Below are 20,164 nucleotides of genomic sequence, written 5' to 3'. Positions count from 1 at the left end.
ATTATGAACTGTTCAAAGTTGTGGATGAAATACTCTGAGAGGTAGACTTGCACGGCAAATCCATATAATTTTTTTTTTCTGGAGAAGAAAACAAGTTTTGAGGGACAAAGCTCTGGAGCTTCGCTTCAGTGATAAAAAAAAAATCGTTTTAATAAAAATGTATTTAGATAAAATTGTAAAGGCTACTTGACTATGAAAAGTGTTTCAAAGCCTCAGACACTGAAATTTAAATGGAACAGTGATTTATTTACAAACAAGGCTGTGCTATTTTTGCATCCTCCTCATGTGGATAAGATTTGAGTAATATAACTCACATTGAATACATGACAAAAGAAACATTCAAAGTTGTTTTAGGGTTTGCTGCATTAGCATAACTATGTTTTGCCAATCATATTAAAAATGCTAACATCTTCAAAACAATGCATCCAGCTTTCTACCAATTTTCCACTTATATCCAATTAGCCAGAAGCAGTGTTTTGCACTGCAATGTTTATTTAAAAAGTTCATGAAAATACATTAATTTTACTGCATAAGCTGGAATTTGAGTATCTTGCTTTCAATGAAAAAGCCTTTCTAACATTAAAAATAGATTATTCTAAGGTGATGTTCCCACTGTTTTCTAGAGAAATTGTCAGTCTTGAAAGAAAAGATGTTGTATATAAAATAAAGCAGTTTGTTTGGCTTTATTTCAAAAAGATTGAAGTTGTATATAACATCTAGGAACAAGTAGGAAATCTGTTGTTCACTCAGTATTTTATACTGAGTGCAGTGCTATTCAGTATTTTGTTTTCAAGGCAAAACATATTTTCTCACAGGTTTCTTTACAATTACATTTCATCAATTTACCAATGCCCTCTTAAGAGTTTTTAGTAATATCCAATTTGTTCATGTTTGGACTGGTTGGAAATAGCCATCTCATTTAGAGACAGCTTAATCTCTAGAGTCAGATCGGTACCCCAAGAGACCTTTGTATAACTAAAGCACAAATATAAGCATTGCACTGTTCTTTAATTCCATACCGTATTGCTATGTACACAACTCACATTCATAGTAAATACCACTTTTGTGGTGTTTTGGTTTTAAGTAAAAATGTCGCATATTTGTAATTCAATTGTGGTATCATATTTATAAATCAATTGTGGTGTGATGATAAGAGAGACAGTTTTCTGAAAGGACATTATAGAAACTGCCACTGAAAGCACCGTATTTTAAGAGAGTGGAAAGAGGTATTATTAATAGTATGCTAATTTATGAGAGGGTAATAAAAACATTATGTGTATTATTCACATAATAACTCACCATGATATCTTCCTGGAAAGGCTTAACCATAGAAATCCTTGCTCAGGCGACACTGAAGGGTAGGCTTTTAGCAGATGGTTATTAAAAATAATTTCAAATAATAGTTTCAAATAATTACTTTATATTTTCTGCATGGAGAACACCGAAGAAGACTACAATGTAGTCCATGGTTACAACAGTATCTGTTTGAAATTTTTTTTTAACGTTGCAGAACAGCTGAACATAAGCTCCTTATCCTATTTGAAGTGATTCCTATTTTGATAGTTGGGATACCTTTAGAATTCTAGGGTGCGTTATTTCTCAAAAAAGGTACCTGAGGAACAAACCATTGGTGAGGGAAAGACAGAGCTCAAAGGTGACTCCCTCACTGGGGAGGTCCCAGATGATTGGAAGTTGGCGAATGTCACGCCCATCCACAAAAAGGGCTGCAAGGAGGACTCAGGAAATTACAGGCCTCTCAGCCTGACCTCAGTGCCTGGAAAGGTTATGGAGCAGATCATCCTAAGTGCAATCACACAACTCCTACAGAATAGACAAGGGATCAGACCCAGCCAGCATGGGTTTAGGAAGGGCAGGTCCTGTCTGACCAACCTGATCTCCTTTAATGATCAGGTGACCTGCCTGGTGGATGAGGGGAAGGCTGTGGATGTGGTCTACGTGGTCTTCAGCAAAGCCTTTGACACTGTCTCCCACAGCGTACTCCTGAAAAAGCTGGTAGCCCACGGCTTGGACAGGGGCACTCTGTGCTGGGTTAGGAACTGGCTGGAGGGCCAGGCCCAGAGAGTGGTGGTGAACGGTGCTGCATCCAATTGGCGGCCAGTCACTAGCGGTGACCCCAGGGATCAGGGTTGAGTCCAGTTCTGTTTAATATCTTTATTGACCATCTGGACGAGGGGATTGAGTGTACTATTAGCAAATTTGCAGATGACACTAAGTTGGGGGGGGAGTGTCGATCAGATGGAAGGCAGGAGGGCTCCTCAGAGGGCCCTGGACAAGCTGGAGAGATGGTCCGATTCTAACAGGATGAGGTTCAACAAGGTCAAGTGCCAGATCCTGCACTTTGGCCACAACAACCCCCTGCAGCACTACAGGCTGGGGACAGTGCCTGGAGAGCAGCCAGGCAGAAAGAGACCTGGGAGTTTGGATTGACAGGAAGCTGAACATGAGCCAGCAGTGTACCCAGGTGGCCAAGAAGGCCAATGGTATCCTGGCCTGGATCAGGAACAGTGTGGCAGCAGGTCCAGGGAAGTGATTTTTCCCCTGTACTCAGTGCTGGTGAGGCCACATCTGGAGTACTGTGTTCTTCAGTTCTGGGCCCCTCAGTTCAGGAAGGATATTGAGGTGCTGGAGCAGGTCCAGAGAAGAGCAACGAGGCTGGTGAAGGGACTGGAGCACAAGTCCTATGAGGAGAGGCTGAGGGATCTGGGGTTGTTTAGCCTGAGAAGAGGAGGCTCAGGGGAGACCCCATCACTTTCTACAACTACCTGAAAGGATGTTGTAGCCGGGTGAGCGTCAGTCTCTTCTCCCAGGCAACCAGCAGTAGAAAAAGAGGGTACGATCTTAAGCTGTGCCAGGGGAGGTTTAGGTTGGGCATTAGGAAGAAATTCTTTACAGACATTGGACTGGGCTGCCCAGGGAGGTGGTGGATTCACTGTCCCTGGAGGTTTTTAAGATGAGACTGGATGTGGCACTTAGTGCCATGGTCTAGTAACCATGACAGTGTTGGATCACGGGTTGGACTTGATGATCTCGGAGGTCTTTTCCAACTTGATTGATTCTATGATTTTATGATAAACTCTTCACCACTTTTGTGCCTGGTCTCTCTGATGAATAGTAATCACTGTAGAACTTTCTCCTGGCTTGGGATTTGTTTCACCTTTTGTCAAAGTAAAAAGACAAATAAGCCTGTTTACACTGATTAACAATTAAAAAAGCTGTGGAGAAAAAACATCAAACACCACTTATTTCTCTTACAACAGGAACCACTCTCATTGCCCAATTCTAGAATTAATAAATTACTATAACATGTCTTTTTCAATTTCTATCTTCATATTCCCATGGAATTGCAAGATTATTTTTTTTTCTTGAGTCTTAAGAAGGGTTGAGTTTCTTACCATTTTTTGAAAACCTGCAGTCTGTTGGTCCAACCTGTCTGTCCTGCATCAGGCTGTGTTCTGCCCATTGCAGTTTATGGGATTTTGCACAATTGTGTCCAATAGCCTTTTTATCCCAGTTTGTGCACTATCATGTAACTGACAATGAAAATTAAAACCTTCAAGATTTCAACAGTAAAGAGCTGTTTTGTTTTAAAATATGCAATAGTAATTTTTTAAAAATACACATATCTCAAAAAGGCAGTGTGAATTCTGTCAAAAATTCTTCCAAAATAATGACCTTTAAATAATCTACCAGACCACAGTCAATCTCCTCTGTTGACAAGGCCTTGAGGGCTTTTCTTGATAGGATTCTACTTCAAAGCAGGCAGCCTGAGTTGCACATAAAGAGAGCTTGCAGTCTTTTAGCTTACAGTGGAATTTGGCTTTAAATTGTTCAGCTCTGTATTGAACTTTTACTAAATTTCTGCTCTAGTTACTTCAAGCGTAGCAGTCATCACATCAGAGGTACCATATGAACAACATTGTAGGCAGTTATCACAGAACAGCAGTTAATAAGATACTGTGCCAATCAAACAGGTGTCAGTATTGGAAATATAAATTAGCCAAAACAAGCAGTCTAAAAATTTGGTTTTGTATAAAAAAGGAAGACGTAGGAAAAGGGGGAGAAGCAGAAGTACTTATATCATGCAACATCTTCTGAGGTGTCAGGAAGGATCTACACCATGTTATTTCTTTGGTTGAATCCAGGTATATTTTAAACATAAATTAACATAGTTTCTGAAAAGAACTTGGGTTAATTTACGTACATGTTGAATTTAGAAAATCCCTCTCAGCTCTGCTCAAACCTGCTTGTAAGAACTAAAATTTTTGCATTTTTGAGGATGCAGAAGAAGCCTGGAGCTGAAGCAACCCCTTCCACAAGCCATAAGCCAGGGCTCCCTACCAAAAATCTGCATATAAAAGCAGCAATTTTCCAAAAGCCAGTCAGATTGGTTACGGCTTAAGTATACACTGTGTTCAGAAAAGTGGCTCCTTTTGTTATGCTGAGGCCATATAGTCATTCTGTGTAAACATAGAAAACATAGTAGCTGGAAGAGTGAGCCTTTCTTTCTTCACTCTGTTGCCGGAGAGCTAGCCAAGTCATTAAATCTGTGGAATGGCTAAATTTTAGAGAATAATGTTTGAAATAAACTAGAAAAAAATAATTCAATTATTTAATGTCAATAAAACAGATCTTGCTGTAAGAACCCTACAATTTTTGAAGACAAAATTACTGAATCAAAATTTCTCTTTAGAGGAGCATCTTGAGATAAATATTTGATGATATTCTCTTTGGAGAAACCTTCTAGCTGCCACCCTGACCTACATTTAAAATGCGTGGGCAATCTTAGTGCTGCTGGGGACTAATGTAGAGGAAAGATTATGCAATGTGAATTGTCAAATTGAGCCAAGGGTACATTCTCATTCACATATAGATTTATACTCAAGTGGCAATAATTTAATATAATGATATTAATATGGTATTAAAACTATTAAATGAATATAATATTTAATAACACTATTAAATGAATCTATAATAATAAATATAATTATATAGTATTTCCACTTAGCTTTTTTAAATGTCTGTATATCTCTTACAAGATTAAGGTAGTATAGATGCTTTCTCTGGATCCTACATTTGTTGTTTAGATGTTACTCAGCTTAATACATGCTATCTTGCTGTTTTACTTGGTCGCATATCTGACAAACTATTACAAAACACAGGAAGTCTCCTGATTTCAATGAAATGGGATCCCAGTTACAAAAGCCCTAGATAATTAGGGGGTACTATTCATCATTCTGCACTGTAGTATTCACTGATGTGACCACTGATCTCTAACAACTACTAAAGGAAATGAGAAATAAAAGAAACAAGCACCTTTTGCTAATAAAAATGGAAGTCTGACTGGTCCATCCAGATGGACTTCCTACATTAATTATGGAGGGTTTTTTAAAAAGGTTGCTCTTATTTTCTTTAAATAATTTTTTAACTATTTATAATATTCACTACTGGTATTTGTGGAGAAAAAAAGACAGGGACGTTTTCAACCTCAGCTGCTGAGTTTCAGCATTTATTGTTCAGTAAGAGGTGCTGTTCAACCTGCCATGGGGGAGAAACTAATGTATCTCTGCGATATTAATAAACTATTCTAGAATTTTTTCAAGTACTTCTAGAAAGAATAAAGTCAGACCTTACTAAGTCACTCACATCTCCCCCAGATCTAAAGCTTTCTCTTTTATTCAAAGGAAGGAATCTTTTGTGCATCTATACTCTGGGAAGCAGTTTAAGTGATAGAAAACTACCTCATGAAAAATGATGCAATTCAGACATTGACACATGAGTCTTAAACATTTTTGGTCCTCTGTTTTATGACTAACAGGAAAGGACTTGGATTTTTTTTTCAAATCAAAAATGCTACATTGTTAAAAAGGATTCATTCCTGTTTGTATCCCCATCCCAGTCATCTCTGTACTACTTCAAGATGTTGTCTAAACTAACTGGGGAAAAGATGAGAAGGGCAACATCTTTTCTCATGAGAGTTATTGCAAAATTTTATGCCAGGAATATAATGAGGAAATCTTTTACACAGGAGTGTAAATAAAAAGAAGTGAATACTGTTCCTTACATTCTTCCAAGAAGGCTGAAATCTCTCTACCAAACCTTCCCAGAGTCAGCAGGGTGAGGAAACCCCATTCACCTCCACCTTTTTCACTCTATATGACACTTGCATGTCATACCATAGATGATTTACTAATGAATGCTTTTGGAAGGCACAGTCTTGGGAAGTTATGCTATATCTTTTCACTTCTAAGAGACAGCAGGTGCTCTGGGCAGTATCACTCATATTCAACCTCTCATCACCTCCCTTTAGCCCCTATATCCAAAAATAATATCTTCAGATGTCAGCATTTCAGATATAGACATTTTAAAGTTGTGTGATGAACAGAAGCGAATGGAGTTTTTTCCAGATCCATAGATCTATTTTGAGGAAGAGGCAAATGTGGGAGGAAAGAGAGGGCTATTACTGTGCTAACACCTTTTCCGTTGGAATATTCAGCTTCCTCTTGCTGAAAACTATATGCATGACAGGTTTTTGGGGAAAGAGACTGTACATTTCCTTGCCTTCCACTTACATAGGGAACATTCTGTCAGATGATAGAGAAAAAGACATATTTACTCAGTGGTAATGTAAAATCCAGCCACATGTCAGACTTTTTGAAGAGTATGTTATTGTATTTTTTTCTTTTACACCAGGAACAAAATTACTGGCATATTAATCATTTCAACCAAGTAAATAACATGAGACCCCACTTGGAACACCTCACCTAGTTCTTGCATCCTCAGCACAAGAAGAGTTTCAGCCTGTTGGACCAGGTCTAGAGGAGGTCTACAAAAATGGTTCAGCACTGGAGCACATCTCCTGTGAGACAGGCTAAGAGAGAATGAAAGACTCCAAGGTGACCTTATTATGTCCTTTCAGGGCTTAAACAGGGCTTAAGAGAGAGATGGAGAGAGACATTTTACCAAGGCTTGTGGTGACAGGGCAAGGGCAATGGTTTTCAACTCTAAGAGAGTAGATTTAGATTAGACATAAGGAAGAAATTTGTTATTATAAGGCTGGTGAGACACTGGGCTAGGTTGCCCAGAGGAGTTGTGGATGTCCCTCTATTGGAAGAGTTATCAAACTGTGTTGTTTATCGGGAGGTTTACAAAGCCTTAACCCAAAGTTCTTCCAATTTAAATTCTTTAGTGAATCCATCACCAAGGACTGATTTCATACATTGCTTATTTCACTATATTTAGTCCTATACATTTGTTTGTTAACACTGCAATTTTTTTAGAAGAAAAGATTTAGAAATCCACTGAGTTTGAGTTTCTGCTGGTGAACCCTGAACAGAATATCCTGCACAGAAATTTAAGTTTAAAAAAAAATAAATTTTCATTTCTGTATTTGCTTATTTTAGAACCTGGTTTAACCATTAAAATACAATATCTGTATATGTCCACAAGGGCCTGCCAATCTTTTTCTTATGAAACCCACCCACTTCAAATATGCCAGCCCATATATTCTTAATATCCCTGGGAACCAAGAATCAGCCTTCTGCTCCACCAGTGCTCCTTTCCTTTCATTTTTTCCCACAAAACAACAAATATTTACAGCAAAGAAGAAAGGTTGCAACATCAGAAACAAGCAGTACACAACATATATTTCTTTCCGTGGAAGACCCAGCGACACTCACAGTGCTTTCTGTGCTCTCAGTAGTTGTCTCATATACTTTCACGAGAGCACACAGCAATCAGTACACTTTAAAGTGCGAAATGTGAGTCTTCTTTCATTAGGTGAGCATCTGTGACTGTTATTTTTAAATACACTGCCTTTTTAAATCCACCTGTTGTGGATCTGAGGATGAATGATGCATTTTGAAATGTGAGTCTGCACACTATGGCAGCCTTTGAAAACAGGAGTGGTACAAAAAGATATTTTCTCATTACTAGAGAACTAAATCAAATACTCTGTTTCAGGAATAACACCAAAATATATGATTATGTCTAGCAATCTTTCTAAATCAGATTTTCTATTCTTGTTTAAATAATAAAAAAACAGTAAAGTGGATGCTCTAGTATCACCCTAAATAACTTGTAACTCTTTTGGATATCCATCATTTTTTTTAAAAATTGATTCTCCACAGACTTCTATTTAAAAACTTGGAAATGTAATCAAAAGTCAGTAACCCTGATCAGAGTGGATCATGATGAGAAAAAGAAGATATAGATATTGCAATCAGGTGACTAACCTGGTAGCTAATATTATTTGAGGAGACAATCTTTTGATATTATGAGAAAAAGAAGACAACACTGATGAAATAAAAATAATTTGGATAGAAGAAGAGAGTTGCTGCACAAGATTAAAAAAAAGACACTGAAAGAGCAATGTTTAATAGGAGAAATTGTCTTTGCATTATTTTTTTTAAATAAAATACATTTTTTCTAATATCCTCAACCATTCACATATTATTTGAATTATTCTCATTATTGGTTTTTCTAAATTCCAATATGCCTTTTTTAATGGAAATAAACTGGTAAAAAGATTTTTTAATTAAATTTTAATTTGAAAGTCACCTTTAACATAATCTTTCCAAGTCTTTATAGCATACATCAGTCTACTTATATACAAAAAATATTATCTCCACCTTTGCACTTATAGCGTACATATAGACATAATAAATCCCATATATTTTGAGAAGTTGAAAAAGTTCCCATTTGAAGGTAGAACATTATACCATCTCCTAATGTAAAACTTCTGGAGCATGCATACTGATTCTATTGAATCTCTCATAAAACAATCTACATTCATCTTTTTATTGGGTTTCAACAATTCAGCATTCAAAACTTTGGTAATCGCTTCCAAATGAGTTCTCCAAAACTCAACATACTTTCTCGGAGAAAGTCTTCTATTGAGTCAAGATAAGTTCATCCATTGAAATAAAAATGTTAAGAAAAGCATGTAAGAATCATTGCTAGATACATGCTCTGATAATGACAGAAAATGTTTTCTTCTCATTTTTCTGTTTGGTCCTGGTGTGTTTTAAGCTAAGATACATTATGAGCACGTAGGCATTATAAACAAGCATGACTTAAGCATTAAAAAGTTGTCTAGCGGAATCTAAAATAAATATACATTTCTTCTTTTCTATTGTCCCAGGGTGTACGTTCCTTCACTTTCCTTCATCTTGCATGCCTTTATCAAACTTAAGATTTTTTTTTTTTAAATGGAGAATGTGAAAGCATCTTGAACACAGTCACAGTTTGTTGTCTTGCCATGGTCAAATTCTTCACTTTTTCAACTTTACTTCAGGATCTCCGAAAACCTCCATCACTGTTTTCTCTTCCACAGCATTTCTTTTTTTTTTTTGGGAGGGGGGCAGTGTGTCAGGGGTTGGGAGGGGGCAGGGGTAGCGGGGGGAAAGCTCCAAGAGCTTCCATTTGTCATTCCATTAATTCTACTCTCATCATACAGCTTTGAAGCCTTTCTTCTGCCACCTTCTGTGCAGTTCAGTTTGCCGCCAAGATTGTACCACACAAAAATTCCCTTTGCCATGTGACAAATGAATACAATAAACAAATATCCTAAGGGATAGCTTGTTTCTGACTTAAACTTCCTCCAAATAATAAAAATCAGTTGATTTTTGTGTGTGAGTGATACAAAAACTTTGAAAATTACTGTTCAGCCAACTTTAGGTTGGCTGGAGAAAAAAAAACTGTCACATGCCTTTCTGTCAAAAATTCAATTATAGTTATAGGTATATATGTATATATACGTATATATATATTTATAGGTCAAATCTAATCTGTTGCTCAGTCAGCCACATCAGACTTGTCTTTAGTCAAATTATTTGCAAATAACACATTGATAGTGAAACCTAAACATGCGTATTACCTACTATTGCTCCCCTTTTTCAGTCAGGAGTTTCTTATGTATCGCCAAATTGGCTTATATCTTTAAATGTGGCCATTTTCTCATTTCTTTCCTGGCATCTCATGGTTCATCTCAGACTCCCTGCTTTCTTTGGGACTGGGAGCAGATCATTGTCCTAATTATGTACCTCAAGCCAGCCCACGTTCCTAATGTTACACCTGGCCGTTGGTCCAAAAACTGGAAACCTGATTGCTAAAACTGTTAAGCTCTGAACTTCTGGGTATTAAGATGACATAATATGATATCTATTTGATAGTAAAACATCAAAACCTGCATTAATCTTGAGACATCAACCTGTTTGTGTAGGTTGAAAATATTTTTTTACTTCTATTTGAACCAGGGATATCTGAAAAGTGTAATAGACTTTGCTTTTTTTCCCCTTACTTTCCCCACCCCACTCCCCTAAGCAGCCCCCAGTGCCCCATTAAATATACTGGAACTCCTTCGTATTCAGTCAGGATTTAGTTTCAAAAATTAAAAAGTATTTTCATGGATAATGTCTTGAACAAAAAGCACATATTGCTAAACCTTACATCATAAGCAGTGAATGGCATTTCTCTTTTCACAACGTGAAGCACTGTGGAAGAAGAACAAAAAAATGAAGTTAAGGCAGGGTTTGAAAATAAGTCAAAGATATCCATGTGACAGCATTTAAAGAATTTTGATACAACAATCTTTTCAATGGGTAGTTATTTACCTAAGTCATTTACTCATTAGCTTTTCCATTTCCTCTATTCCCTTATTTTCTTGGAGAAAAAAAACAACATCCTTCTTGGCTTTCTTATATTCTCTGGTGCTTTGTTTCCTTGGAAACAATATCCATTAACATTCTCCATTTTCTCCTTTGTTGCATTTTTCTCAATACAGTGAGTACACCAAACACTTCTGCATTGTAATGTACCAGAGAACTAAGAAAAGGCTACAAAACAGAATATCAGAACCTTTGTTAATCATACAAGCCTTATTTAAAAATGAAAAACAACAGAAAACACTAAACACTACCATATTTAATGGTTTCATGTAAGGTATACAGTCAGGAAAGCGTGTATGTGGGTAGGGGGGCAGATGACCCCTGTGCAAATACGTGTATTTAACAGGTCACTAGATTTCAGATGACATTGATGTTCCACACTGACACAGCTGAAATGGCTTTTCTGTTACTGGTGGCAATAAAACAAAATTGCATCCTACAAGAAACAATATGCATGTGGTTGAAACTATATCTGCATTAACTATTTGAAAATAAGTTCTGCTGGCTAAGATTCTAATAAGAATCTTGAATTTGTTTTAGTGATTAGTAAATGTCTTTTGGGAACGTTTTACTCCTTTCCTTTCATCAGGTTGACACAAAAGGTTGGATTTTTCTGCCCAAATTGATATTTTTAACTTTGAATTGTTTAAGTCTGATCCAGTAACACTCTTAAAATCACAGGCAGGAAGAAGACAATTGCAGAAGGTGATGGATTTTAACCTCAAATACATAACTAACATGAAACAAGTTGGACCTTCTGGATTCCTTTGTTTATCTCTATTGACGGAAAAAGGAACAAGGATAAATGTAGTCATATTTGGATATTAGAAAAAGGTTCTTCACCCAAAGGGTGCTTGGGCATGGGAACAGGCTCCCAGGGAAGTGGTCACAGCACCAATCCTGACAGAGTTCAAGAAGCATTTGGACAATGCTCTCGGGCGCAAGGTGTGACTCTTGGGGATGGGCCTGTATCCTTGTGGGTCCCTTCCAACTCAGTATATTTTGTGATTTTGTGATTCTGTGATATGATTTTAGATATTTGATATTTAGATAAGTGAGATGGAGCATATTCGTACCCTCTGAAGTACACATATACTTTATTTTATTGTATTTATATGTTCTACTTACATCTCAGACACTCTTTTCCACATTTTTTCAAGAAATGAACGTATTGAAAATTGCCACATCATGCCTCAGTCTGGCACGTGGCACTGCAAGATATACAGTGCTGATTTTCCATGGTATTCCTGAAAAAGTGCCTGTTGAAAGCCTGCACTTAGTGCTGGGACCAATAAAGGATCCTAGGCAGTACTGAGAGGCCTAAACAAAACCAATGATTTTGAAATTCTCTCCTTAGCTGCTGCCAGAAACAGAGAAAACTATATTTAGTTATCTTAATTTAAAATTTTCTGTTTGTCTAGATTTTTGCTTTTGTCTATGCATATGCTCACTAATTCTGTCCCATCAGAATCTAATTTGGATTCCACAATGAGGTGGAGGCACTCAATGTAATAGATACTCCCTGAACACAAATGCTTAACAGTAATGGGTGCTACATAACTTATACTTCCATTGCTAATCTTATTTAAGATTGTGGAAGAATGCTGTGGCATCAATGGTACCTTTTGTATAAAAGCACTCACTCAAGAGGTGAAAAAACAGGTTCAATATTTTCTAGCATGGAAGAGTTCCAGTCCATATATTTTCTCCTATCAGCTTATCAGTTCAGCAGAGATATTTATTATTTTTCTTCTGACTGCAGCTATGTCTCTGCACAGAAAATTCGACTAATTGAATTCCACAGAAAGGGAGAATTATTTCATTGCTATTTCCAATTGCCTATTAAATAGCATCTTTCTATGTTTTGTTTACTGATTGCTTTAACGTGGAAAGAATAAACATTGCTTATTTTCCCTCATGTAGGGTGCCACATGGTAGGAAATGCATTTAACCTTTTCATTTGGATAATGAGGCTGGTCAGATGGTCATCATCAATCTATATGAAGGACCCTGTAATGCATGTTTTAGTGTCATTCAAGTTCATGCAATGCCCACTCTTTCTACCCATACACTTCTGTGCATCACTAACTCAGATGGCATGTTAGGATGTTCATGTTTTTACATGTATAATTACAATTTCTCAGATAATAAAAATATTCTTGCAGCCTTGGTTTAGCATTTGGACCCGTTGCACTTCACATGAGACATCTACATAGTGTAAAACAATCCTTGCCCATATTATAAATGTTTTAGATATAAAAAGTGGAAGAAAAGGCATGAAGATGAAATTTCTCCAAGGAATGAAGGCAAGTTTCACAGGTCTGCAGAAAACATGGAAGGTTAAGTGGTTAAGACGTTGGACCTTTTCCTGCTTCTATACTTTATCCTACTTTCCATCCTTTTATCATCATTTGAGGGAGAGCTGTAATTGTAGTGGCACCCATAATAAGCCCTATAGGGTGACAGAGCCTTTTAAAATTTCCACATAGTTAGAAATTTTAACCCTGTCTCAAGCTGCCTGTTCTCTGACCTCCTACTCCAGAATGATTGTTCTTAGCTCCTGACTTTCACATCACAGAATCACAGAGTCACAGTGTATGCTGAGTTCCAAGGGACCCACAAGGATCATCGAGTCCAGCCCTTAACCCTGCACAGGATCATCCCCAAGAGTCACATCATGTTCCCAAGGGTATCGTCCAAATGCTTCTTGCACTCTGTCAGGCTTGGTGCTGCGACCACTTCCATGGGGAGTCTGTTCCAGTGCCCAACCACCCTCAAGGTGAAGACCCTCTTTCTCATATCCAACCTAAACCTCCCCTGACACAACTTCAAGCCATTCCCCTGGGTCCTGTCACTGGTCACCAGAGAGAAGAGATCAGTCTCTGCCCCTCCTGTTCCCCTCACAAGGAAATTGCAACCGCAATGAGGTCTCCCCTCAATGTCCTCTTCTCCAGGCTGAACAGACCAAGTGCCCTCAGCTGCTCCTCATAACGGTTTCCCCTCAAGGGCCTTCACATGTTCCACACCTGTCACAGCTGATGTTTTTGAGTATCCTTTACATCAGTCATCTTCCCTTTTGCCTATACACAAAGGGAAACTATACCTTGTTCCCAGATTCCTTGGTCTTTCAGACACTGACTGTGCCCTGTGCCTGTAAAGTAATAAATGCAGCAGAGGTGTTTATTGGTAGAAAGAGAAAAACGGAAATTATTTATGGTTATCTTCTAATAGAAATAACAGAATTTTATAGAGTTTTCTAACCAAATACTGTACTACAAAGTAAAAAACAGTTATTTGGGAGGCATAAAATCACAGGGGTTAGAAATGGAAAATTAAGATGGAAATATTTATTAGATCATCCATTTCTCTCCTGTCAGTAAAATATTATAATGTTTAGGACTTTCTCCAGTTCCAAATAATTAGGTTTTCACCACATTCCTAGGCTAACTATTCTAACGATTCATTAAGCTGAATATTGGTGATTGTATTTTGGTGACTTTTGTTGCTGTTCTGATTGTTTTACCTCACTTCCCTTTCTGGGTTTATACCTCTTTATTATTGTAGATATCTTCTGACGGGAACACTGGATGTCTATCCGAAGTTTACTGGTAAGAGAGTTTCTTTTGTTATCTTTATTGTTTGCATTAGGCGTAGTTTGCATAGGTGGCTCTTCTGCTGCCATAATTACAACTTTAATTTCAACTTTTGTGACTGTATGCACATTATTTCTTTGCATAATTTTGCAGCATGCCCATCTGTGTCGCAGATCCGCAGTCATTGTCATATGTAGGACACTTATTTTTGAGATGTCAAGTTCCACAACTCTCATAATTACAACAGAATACAAAATTGTGTCCTGCCTAAACAAAACCCCTACATACTGTGGAAGGAGATTAGGTCCCCATGGTGCGCACAGGGAAGTGACAGGGGAAGACGGTGTGGATTGCTCCTCCCTTAGGAAAAGGCAAACGTGTTTTTGGGATTCTCTTCCCTCCAGGATGTGGGTGTACTTGGTGGGTGATGTGTAAGGATGGGGAGACCCTCATGTGTCTCATTGGGGGAATAACAATTTGTGATGTGAGTTATATCTTGTAGAAGGTAATGTAGCGGGAATGACCTGAACTGACAAAACAGTGAGCTTCACGAGGAACCAGGCAAGTGTAACAATGACCCAAACTGAAGTGATATTGGTGTTTGACATTCAAAGATGCTGCTCTTCTGTCCTAAGCACTCATCTTGACTGATAGGGCCCAAGTCATAGCCTGTTTTTATAAACATTAGAAGGAATGGAGAAAGCCCGTGGAACAGGATCATAATAACTATCTGTTAAGGGACAGGGGATAGTACTTGATGGGAATGTATAAATCTATATATTGGGTATAAGGGTGGTTTAAGTATGCAGTATAAGTTGTGTTGCTAAGGAGGGATTTCAGAACTAGATACAAAGGATGGCTAGAAGACCTGTAAATGTATTAATGTTGTGTGACCTAAATATGATGCAAATGGTATGGAGTAAGGCATGGAGATTGTATTGGATCTGGCTGAGATGGAATCAATTTTCCCATAGCAGCCCTTGTGGTGTTATGCTTTGTATTTGCTAGAAAGGTGCTGATGAGACACAAGTACACACTACTGGAGAGCACTGCTTCAACAGCATCAAGTCTGTCTCTCTCACACTCCATGAAGGCCAGTAGGCTGGGGGTAGAAAGAGGCTGGGAGAGGATAAACCCAGGACAGCTGACCCAAGCTGATCAAAGAGATATTCCATACCAAATTATGTCATGCTCAACAATAAAATCTAAAGGAGAGGAGGCGGAACACATCACTAAGGTCTTGTGTTTTTTTCATTCTAAGCAACAATTCTGCTTGTTCTTCTGTTCAAAGCTACACTCTTTCTGTTGTCATTATTTCATATGGATCTGATCATTATATACAAGATATTAGATCTACAAAGATTTCTATTACTACACAGAAATTCTCTTCTGCTGAAATCACATACAGGTTCTGAACCACTTTTGGAAAACTTGATTCTTCATAAATTCATGATGACCAAGGAGTTCATGTATTGTATTAGGGATGATGGGGACAGAATAGAATGTCTTTCCCCTTTGAATGGAATTTAAAACAATAAATCTGATAGTTTAATGAACAAAGAGGGAAGGACGAGTTGACAAGTGTGCAAATAACTGAGAACCATTCTCCTAGAAGTCAGAGAGAAATTTTCTATTGCCTAAATTATAAAGGAATTGCGGCTGAATCATATACAAAGTATTTAAATGGCAATGGAATAACAGAAAAAAATGAAAAACGGGTGATAATACCTGACAGAAAGAAATCAGGAATGATGAGGTAGTCAAGAAAGATGGGTTTATCTGCTCTTGAGAAAAAAAGATAAGTAACAAGAACAATCATGAGCTTCTGACTCACCATAGAAAGGAGAGAACATTTTGTTTCCTACAGTACAGATAAATCTCATGGCTATATCTGATATGTGATATTGGAATTTTTTAGTATCATTAAGCCAAATATCTGCAAACAGGGGCACTGTGACTATCTCAGGAAATACTGAGAACAGTCACTTGGAAGGAGTCACACAGGAATAGTGAGGAAGGTGATCTGCTACAGTGACTGGAGGAAAACTGCTGAAGAGATCTGAGGTAAATTCTAAACTCTTGCACTGCCTTTGCATAATCTTTTACACATTTTTGGAGCCGAAATCCTGCTAAGAAGAATTGCCAAGTCTGTCTCACACATGGCCTGCTTTGACAGGTTTCTGTTCTTGAAGGTCTGACCTTCCTTAAGGTTTCCATTTCTAAAAACAGCAGGAACAAACCAAGAACAAAACTTTCTGGTAGCAAAAGGAACAACTGAAAAATAACACGTATTCAGTTACTGTAGGGGATTGCTCTTGTGCCACAAGTTTTCTGTGAATGTGAATTTCCTAGGTATGACTCTGAAAATGAATTTTTGAGAAGAAGCTATTCACATTTGGAGCTCCAGTTTACATTTCATTCATTTTACATGTCTCAAGAATTCTGATTGTATATAACAATGGAAATCCTAATATATTACTCATAATTTTGGCCACATTCCCCTGTCCTCATGAAATATTTAAATTGTCTTTTTATTAGTATTTTTTAATATTCTCTAAATATTCTCTAAAAGTTTCTTCTAGTCTAATATAACATGGTAGAACCTGCTTGCTTTATAAACAAATGGTCAACAAATGGGGGGTCTTCTGTTGCTATTCTGGTACACAAAATATTTGTTTTAATTTTTCACATCTGTTCATTCATCTCTGAAAATCTGTGTTACTACATGCTTATACAACAGAAAAAAATAGAGGATATTCTAAAAAAATTAATTTAAACAATACTTGCTAAATTAATTTAAACATTCCTTTCTTAGTATATGAAGTAGGAAGACCAGTAGATCAAAGGTGCTGAGCACACAAATTTTAAATTTACTAGAATTAAGCATTAATCACAATCAACACAAGCTTTAGTGTAACTTTTGGTCTCCCACATTGCACAAAATAAAGTTCAGGAAATGATCTAAATTCCCACAGTAAAATTTTCAGATTAACATCTTCAGCCATTGTACCCTGCTTTTAGTCTGCCAAAGCAATTCTTTGGCATTTGAGCAGTAACTGCTCTTTGTTTAAAAGACAGAATTATTAAATTACCTTCAGTAATTGAAAAGGAAGAATACATGAGTTATAGGAAGTCTAAGCAAAAGTAAAATCATATGATCACATGCAGTAAAATAAACTTACTTGATAAATACCACATGTTTGAGTTCTGTTGACCTTAACTTTTGTTGAGTTAGCATCAAAACTACAGTATCACAATTCTCTATCTGTTTATATCTATACAGATTCACAACAGTCTATGCTAAGACTGCAAAAATATTTAATATGTTAACTTTTAGAACACAATATCTTTTGTCTTATTATACTATAAATATTTTTCTGTCATTGTTTCAAATTAAATTATTTCTTGCGTCCTTTGACTGTCAATCAAATAATTTCAGTGTTCCTACAGTACAAGTAATTTGCTTGATTTATGATTGTGGTGGGTTGACCTTGGCTGGATGCCAGGTGCCCACCCAGCTGCTTTATCACTCCTCTTCCCAAACGGACAGAGGAGTGAGTAAGATGGAAAACAACTCATGGGTGGTTTAAGGCAGTTTATTTAAAGCAAAACTGAGAGCTTGGTGCACAAAAGTGAAGCGAAAGATAACATGATTTATTCTCTACTTCCCATCAGCAGCGATGGTTGGCCACTTCCAAGAAGCAGGGCTTGAGCACACCTAATGGTTCCTCAGCAGGCAGCCACTGGAGACAACTGATATCTTTGAACTTTTTGGATTTTTTAGCTTTTTGTAGATCTTAGAAGTAGTTGTGCAGTAAATGTAGATTTTAATGTAGCTGTATGATATACCACCCTTTAGCACAGTTGTTTACACATACCCAACCCTATTACCCAATTTCATATCAAACCCTCTAAATTCCTTTAGGGTGTTTAGACTTCTCTTCAAGGTAGAACTGTGGAAAAACACCTCTGTTTAAGAACATCGCACCCTAGGCCTGAACAAGATACCATGACAGACAAAGTGACCTTCAAGCCCAGAACTTTGGAGGAACTCCAAGGACTGTACGTGCTGTGAAGAAGATGAAAATGAAGAAGAAGGGGTCCCAAAGACCCCAGACTCAGTTCCCAAAGAAGCGCGTAGGGGGGTAGAACTGGGAGTAACTGGGGGGCGGATAGTTCTGAGATTGGACGGACCATACCATAAAATTGTAGAACCACTGCCTGGGTGTGCGCGCATCATGCGTATTTCCCTGGACCTGAGAGTCTAATTAAAGGACTTGCTCTTCTTATCTTATACACTCAATTGGCCTGCAGTTTTTTCTCTGCGATGTCTCAGGGCATCACAATGAATGCCCGCTTTCCTGCTCCTTGCCTTAGCTTTTATATCTGATCTGACATCATGTGATATGGAATACTCCTTTGGTTAGTTTGGGTCAGCTGGCCTACTTGTGTCCCCTCCCAGAATCTTGCCCTCGACTGAGGAAGGAATGTTACAGTATTGATGCTGTGCTCAGCAGCAGCCAAAACACTGGTGCATTATCAGCACTCTTCTGGCTACCAATGCAAAGTACAACACTGTGAGAGCTACTATGCAGAAATGAACACCATCTCAGTCAGACCCAATACAATCTCCACCCTTTATTCCATACCATTTGCATTATACTCAGATCCCATATCTGACTACCTCCTGCGCTTTCACAGATCCCATCTTATGGCCTTCTTCCACCCCTCAAGCTGTTGGGCTCCATTCCGTTGGGATGGGTACTCAGGATGAGAGAAGCAGAACCATCAATCATTGGGCACCAATACCACCCTGGCTCGGGTCATTGTCACACATTCTTTGCTCCTCACAGAATTCGCTCTTCATTGTCCTGTTACTTTACTTCTTGCAACATACAACTTAGAACGCAGATTATTTTTCTCTCAAGGTTAGATCTCCTTGAGGCACACAGCGGGTCTCCTCATCTTCCCACGTCACCCACCAGGTACATTCTGGCCTCTGAGCAAAGACAATCATAAGGATGGGTTTGCCTTTTCCCATGGGAGGAGAAAACCACACCGACTTCCCAAGCCACTTCCCCATATGTAGTATGGGGACCTTATCTCCTCCCCAGTGTGTAGGGGTTTTCTCTGGGCAAGACCAGAACAGTTGGCAGATCCCCTAGTGTTGACCAACCAAATGGCTTCAGCTAAATTTGCCTCCCAATGCTTCCATGTCCCATTTCCTAACGCTCTTGACATAGTCTTTCAACAGTCCATTATACCTCTCAATCTTTAGAGAGGCTTGTGAGTGATAAGGGATGTGATAGATCCACTTGATGCCATATTTCTTTGCCCAAGAGCTTACAAGATTATTCCGAAAGTGAGTCCCCTTATCTAATTCAATTTTGTCTGGGGTCCTGTATTGCCACAGAATGTGCCTCTTGAGGCCTAAGATGGTGTTTCGAGCAGTGGCCTGGTTTACAGGATATGTTTCCAGCCAACCAGTTGTTGCCTCCACCATGGCGAGTATGTAGCTCTTGCCTTGGCATGTTTGTGGCTATGGTTCAGTGTAGTCAATTTGCCAGGCCTTACCATACTGGAAATCCAGCCACCACCCTCTATTCCAGGGAGATTTTACTCGCATGGCTCGCTTAATTGCTGCACACACTTCACATTCATGAATAATCTGTGTGATGGCCTCCATGGTCAGGTCCACCCCTCAGTCACGAGCCCATCTGTATGTCCCATCTCTTCCTAGATGTCCTGATGTTTCATGGGTCCATCAAGCTATAAATAGCTTGCTCTTCTGCTACCACTCCAAGTCTTACCTGAGATATTCCAGTGTTGGTAGCCTTACCAACCTCCTCATTGTTCTGATGTTCTTCAGTGGCACAATTTTTGGGC

The sequence above is a fragment of the Neopelma chrysocephalum genome, unplaced genomic scaffold, assembly GCF_003984885.1.
Source record: "Neopelma chrysocephalum unplaced genomic scaffold, ASM398488v2 Primary Assembly neopelma1_22, whole genome shotgun sequence".
In the NCBI taxonomy this organism is placed as follows: domain Eukaryota; kingdom Metazoa; phylum Chordata; class Aves; order Passeriformes; family Pipridae; genus Neopelma; species Neopelma chrysocephalum.
The sequence above is the reverse complement of the archived record's forward strand: the minus strand, read 5'-3'. Positions refer to the sequence as shown.